Below are 6,665 nucleotides of genomic sequence, written 5' to 3' on the forward strand. Positions count from 1 at the left end.
CCTCAGATCCTCAAATGGTTTTACAGCTGCAGCATCGAGAGCATCCTGACGGGTTGCATCACTGCCTGGTATGGCAACTGCTCGGCCTCCGACCGCAAGGCACTACAGAAGGTAGTGCATACGGTGCAGTACATCACCGGGGCCAAACGTCCTGCCATCCAGGACCTCTATACCAGGCGGTGTCATAGGAAGGCTCTAACAATTGTTGACGACTCCAGCCACCCTAGTCATAGACTGTTCTCTCTGCTACCGCATGGCGAGCGGTCCCAGAGCACCAAGTCGAGGTCCAAGAGGCTTCTTAACAGCTTCTACCTCCAAGCCATAAGACTCCTGGACAGCTAATCAAATGGCTACCCAGACTATTTGCATTTTTAGGCATTTTCTTAAAACTGAATTGTTGGTTAAGGACTTGTGAGTAAGCATTTCACAGTAAGGTCACCTGTCATACTCGGAGAATGTGACAAATAAAATTTGATTTTATTTAATCTTATAAACCTGAAGGTCTCAAAATGGCCCCTATAACATATGCATGGTTAAAGAATACGCACACAACACAGAATGTTATTAAAGGAAATATATTGAACATTTTGTTCACAAAAACTGTTGTGAAACAACTGTTACAAAGGACTTGAGGAAGAGCTGTAATGTGAATGTTCTGCTATAGTTGTCAACTTGGCAAATATTATTTGATCATAAAACATGGAGATGTAGACTACACACAACAGCTGGTCGGACCGGACAGTTGTTCTCTAGTGGATTTGAATTGTTTAAGGATTTGTATTCTTTCATTATTGAGTGCATTTGGAATGTTTTCAGTCCTTTTGACTTTTTCCACGTTTAGTTACGTTACAGCCTTATTCTAAAATGGATTACATTGTTTTTCCCCCATCATCAATCTACACACATTACCCCATAATGACAAAGCAAAAACTGGTTTTTAGATTTTTTTTTGCAAATGTATCAAATAAAAAAAACTGAAATATGACATTTACATAAGTATTCAGACCCTTTACTCAGTACTTTGTTGAAGCACATTTGGCAGCGATTACGGCCTCAAGTATTCTTGGGTTTGACGCTACCGGCTTGGCACACCTGTATTTGAGGAGTTTCTCCCATTCTTCTCAGCACATCCTCTCAAGCTCTCTCAGATTGGATGGGGAGCGTTGCTGCACAGCTATTTTCAGGTCTCTCCAGAGATGTTCGATCGGGTTCAAGTCCGGGCTCTGGCTGGGTCACTCAAGGACATTCATCGACTTGAACCGTAGCCACTCCTGCATTGCCTTGGTGATGTGCTTAGGGTTGTTGTCTTGTTGGAAGGTGAACCTTCACCCCAGTCTGAGGTCCTGAGTGCTCTGGAGAAGGTTGTCATCCAGGATCTCTCTGTATTTGCTCCTTTCATCTTTTCCTCGATCCTGACTAGTCTCCCAGTCCCAGCCATGGAAATCAATCAATCAAATGTATTATAAAGCCCTTTTTACATCAGCCGATATAACAACATGCTGTACAGAAACCCAGCCTAAAACCCCAAACAGGAAGCAATGCAGATGTAGAAGCACGGTGGCTAGGAAAAACTTCTTAGAAAGGCCAGACCCTAGGAAGAAACCTAGAGAGGAGCCAGGCTCTGAGGGGTGGCCAGTCCTCTTCTGGCTTTGCCGGGTGGAGATTATAACAGAGCATGGCCAAGATGTTCAAACGTTCAAAGATGACCAGCAGGGTCAGATAATACTAACTACAGTGGTTGTAGAAGGTGCAACAGGTCAGCACCTCAGGAGTAAATGTCAGTTGGCTTTTCATAGCCGATCATTCAGAGTTAGAGACAGCAGGTGCGGTAGAGAGAGAGTCGAAAACAGCAGGTCCAGGACAAGGTAGCACGTCCGGTGAACAGGTCAGGGTTCCATAGCCAGAATGTGCAGGAATGTGCAGGAAGAACAGTTGAAACTGGAGCAGCAGCATGACCAGGTGGACTGGGGACAGCAAGGAGTCATCCGGCCAGGTAGTCCTGAAGCATGGTCCAAGGACTCAGGTCCTCCGGGAGAAGAGAGAGAGAAAAAGAAAGAGCAAAAAGGAGAGAGAGAATTAGAGGGAACATACTTAAATTCACACAGGACATTGGATAAGACATGAGAAATACTCCAGATATAACAGACTGACCCTAGCTCCCCGACACATAAACTGTTAATACTGGAGGCTTAGACAGGAGGGGTTGGGGGACACTGTGGACCTGTCCGACGATACCGCCGGAAAGGGCCAAACACGCAGAATATAACCCCACCCACTTTGCCATGGCACAGCCCCCACACTACTAGAAGGATATCTTCAAACACCAACCTACTACCCAGAGACAAGGCTGAGTATATCCCATGAAGACCTTCCCCACGGCACGAACCCGAGGGGGGCACCAACCCGGACAGGAAGATCACGTCAGTGACTCAACCCACTCAAGTGACTCATCTCTCCTAGGGACGGCATGGAAGAGCACCAGTAAGCCAGTGACTCAGCCCCCGTAATAGGGTTAGTTGCAGTGAATCCCAGTGGAGAGAGGGGAACCGGCCAGGCAGAGACAGCAAGGGCGGTTCGTCGCTCCAGTGCCTTTCCGTTCACCTTCACACCCCTGGGCCAGACTACACTCAATCATATGACCCACTGAAGAGATGAGTCTTCAATAAAGACTTAAAGCTTGAGACCGAGTCTGCGTTTCTCACATGGGTAGGCAGGCCATTCCATAAAAATGGAGCTCGATAGGAGAAAGTCCTGCCTCCAGCTGTTTGCTTAGAAATTCTAGGGACAGTAAGGAGGCTTTGTAGCAGGAGGTGTTGTAACTGTAGCGTACGTATAGGTATGTACGGAAGGACCAAATCAGAAAGATAGGTAGGAGCAAGCCCATGTAATGCTTTTTAGGTTACCAGTAAAACCTTGAAATCAGGGTTAAGTAAAATGAAAACATTTGCCACCATCTACTTCCTTATGTCTGAAACACAGGCTTCCAGGGAGGGCAATTTTGGGGCTTTACCATGTTTCATCGAAATGTACAGCTGTGCATCGTCCGCATAGCAGTGAAAGTTAACATTATGCTTCCGAATGACATCCCCAAGAGGTAAAATATATAGTGAAAACAATAGTGGTCCTAAAACAGAACCTTGAGGGACACCAACATTTCCAGTTGATTTGTCAGAGGACAAACCATCCACAGAGACAAACTGATATCTTTCCGACAGATAAGATCTAAACCAGGCCAGAACTTGTCCATGTAGACCAATTTGGGTTTCCAATTTCTCCAAAATAATGTGGTGATCGATGGTATCAAAAGCAGTCCTAAGGTCTAGGAGCATGAGGACAGATGCAGAGCCTTGGTCTGACGCCATTAAAAGGTTATTTACCACCTTCACGAGTGTAGTCTCAGTGCTATGATGGGGTCTAAAACCAGAAGCGTTTTGTATACATTGTTTGTCTTCAGGAAGGCAGTGAGTTGCTGCGCAACAGCTTTTGAATTTTGTTACGAGAGGAATGGGAGTTTCGATATAGGCCGATAGTTTAAAAAATATTTTCTGGGTCAAGGTTAGGCTTTTTCAAGAGAGGCTTTATTACTGACACTTTTAGTGAGTTTGGTACACATCCGGTGGATAGAGAGAACTTTATTATATGGAAAAATAGGATGATCGAGCAGCTGAGGGCTCTTCGATACTGCTTTCCATGCTAGTCGGAAGACTTCCAGTTCAGTGTAGCACCATTTCCGTTCCAATTTTCTGGAAGCTTGCTTCAGAGTTCGGGTATTTTCTGTATACCAGGGAGCTAGTTTCTTATGACAAATGTTTTTAGTTTTTAGCAGTGCGACTGCATTTAGGGTATTACGCAAGGTCAAATTTAGTTCATCAGTTAGGTTGTTAACCTATTTTTGTACTCTGATGTCCTTGGGTAGGTGGAGGGAGTCTGGAAGGGCATCTAGGAATCTTTGGGTTGTCCAAGAATTTATAGCACAGCTTTTGATGATCCTTGGTTGGGGTCTGAGCAAATTATTTTGACATGTTGGACAAAACCCCCTGAGTTGATGATGGGTCCAAAAGCCTTTTGGAGTGGGTCTGTGGACTTTTCCATGTGAATATTAAAGTCACCAAAAATGTTAATATTATCTGCAATGATTACAAGGTCGGATAGGAACTCAGTGAGGAATGCTATATATGGCCCAGGAGGCCTGTAAACAGTAGCTATAAAAAGTGATTGAGTAGGCTGCATAGATTTCATGACTAGAAGCTCAAAAGACGAAAACGCAGTCTTTTTTTTGTAAATTGAAATTTGCTATCGTAAATGTTAGCAACACTTATGCCTTTGCAGGATGCGTGGGGGATATGGTCACTAGTGTAACCAGGAGGAGAGGCTTCATTTAACACAGTAAATTCATCAGGTTTAAGCCATGTTTCAGTCAGGCCAATCACATCAAGATTATGATCAGTGATTAGTTCATTGACTATAACTGCCTTGGAAGTGAGGGATCTAACATTAAGTACCTTATTTTGAGATGTGAGATATCACAATCTCTTTCAATAATGACAGGAATGGAGGAGGTCATAATTCTAGTGAGATTGCTATGGCGAACTCCGCCATGTTTAGCTTTGCCCAACCTAGATCGAGGCACAGACAATGGGGATAGCTCATCTGACTACACTGACTATGCCAGTGGCAGACTCCACTAAGCTGGCAGGGTGGCTAATAGCATCTCATTGCGGAGCTAGAGGAGTTAGAGCCCTGTTTGTGTTCAAAAGACATCCCCATAGCATGATGATGCCACCACCATGCTTCACCGTAGGATGGTGCCAGGTTTCCTACAGACATGATTCTTGACATTCAGGCCAAATAGTTCAGTCTTGGTTACATCAGACAAGTTTCTCAATGTCTGAGAGTCCTTTAGGTGCCTACCATAAAGGCCAGATTGGTGAAGTGCTGCAGAAATGGTTGTACTTCTGGAAGGTTCTCCCATCTCCACAGAGGAACTCTGGAGCTCTGTGAGAGTGACTATCTGGTTCTTGGTCACCTCCCTGCCCACTGCACTTCTCCCCAGATTGCTCAGTTTGGCCGGGCGGCCAGCTCTAGGAAGAGTCTTGGTGGTGCGAAACTTCTACCATTTAAGAATAATTGAGATCAATGTGTTCTTTGGGACCTTCAATGGGCCGGTTATTTTGTCATCTATTGTCGCCCTGGATGTCTGCCTAGTTGAGGGCCTCTCTTCAGACTACTCCTTTTACTTGCTGCACTGCTCCCCACTTGCCCTGGTCTGTCTCTCCCAATCTGGTACAGTTGACCCCGCCTACCCTGGTCTGTCTCTCCCAGTGTGGTACAGGTGCCTTTGCCTCTCTCTCTCTCCCAGTGTGGTACAGGTGCCTTCTCCTCTCTCTCTCTCCCAGTGTGGTACAGGTGCCTTCGCCTCTCTCTCTCTCTCTACCAGTGTGGTACAGGTGCCTTCTCCTCTCTCTCTCTCCCAGTGTGGTACAGGTGCCTTCTCCTCTCTCTCTCTCCCAGTGTGGTACAGGTGACCCACCCCTCTCTCTCTCCCTGTGTGATACAGGTGCCCCACCTCTCTCTCTCTCCCAGTGTGGTATAGGTGCCCCCGCCTCTCTCTCTCTCTCTCTCTCTCTCTCTCGCTCTCTCTTCCCCAGAGATTTGCTTGCCTACATCATACGCCCACATCACAGACTTGTTTACTGATCTGCTGTTGGACTATTTGATTAGTGATTCTTGCTGTGTTTTGTATTATTATTTAGGAATGTTTTTCATTTGAAGTTGTAGCTCATTTAATGAGGGTTTAGCGTTGTGTTTGCTACATGTCTTAGATTGTTCTGTTAACTTTGTGTGCTTAGTGCTGTGTTTTCTCTCATGGAAATTGATAGGGAAATAAACAAACATGCTGTTGTTGCTCATTTTGCTGTTGTCTACCCTTGGCTTTTACAATGTTGGCAATACTTTTAGAGCCGTTTTGCTCTGTATATTGGGAGAAACCACACGCTTGCTCCGTAAATGCACGTGAGAACTATGCACATTTCTCCCAAACAACATGGGAGAAATCGGACTCTTGCTCTTACTTGTCAGGATTGTTCTCTTGGTACTTAACCATGTATCTGGACTTCACACATCTACTGTAATATGTGACGTTAAAGACTCTGGTGACTATGGATTGTCCTTCAAGTGCTGTCTGTAAATCCAAATGTTGTAACCCCCGATCTAGACCTGCCATTATCTTGCTCCGTCTACTGTCTGGAAATGTGCAATCTAACTCAGGTCCTTACATGTTTACCCCTGCCAAATTAAGTAGTCAGCTCAAGAAATCTATTACAGACAAAAATATTGGCATAAATGGTAATAATGTTTTTAGTGCAGATGGTAAATCTAAGGGTGGTGGTGTTGCTGTATACGTAAAAGATAAGTTCTCGGCAGTCGTTCTGACTTCTGTTACTAAACATAAGCATTTTGAATATCTGTCTTTGAACATTAACCTCAGCTCCTCTTTAAATATTGTTGTATCTTGTAGTTGTAGACCTCCATCTGCTGCTGTTGGCTCTCTAGATTGTATTTTTGAATTGTTATCACAGCATGTCAACTCTGAGTTTGTCTTGATGGGTGATCTGAATCAGGATTGGTTAACATCTAGCTCTGATCAACTCAAAATTCTATGCAAT

The sequence above is a fragment of the Oncorhynchus clarkii genome, chromosome 1, assembly GCF_045791955.1.
Source record: "Oncorhynchus clarkii lewisi isolate Uvic-CL-2024 chromosome 1, UVic_Ocla_1.0, whole genome shotgun sequence".
NCBI classification, from domain to species: domain Eukaryota; kingdom Metazoa; phylum Chordata; class Actinopteri; order Salmoniformes; family Salmonidae; genus Oncorhynchus; species Oncorhynchus clarkii.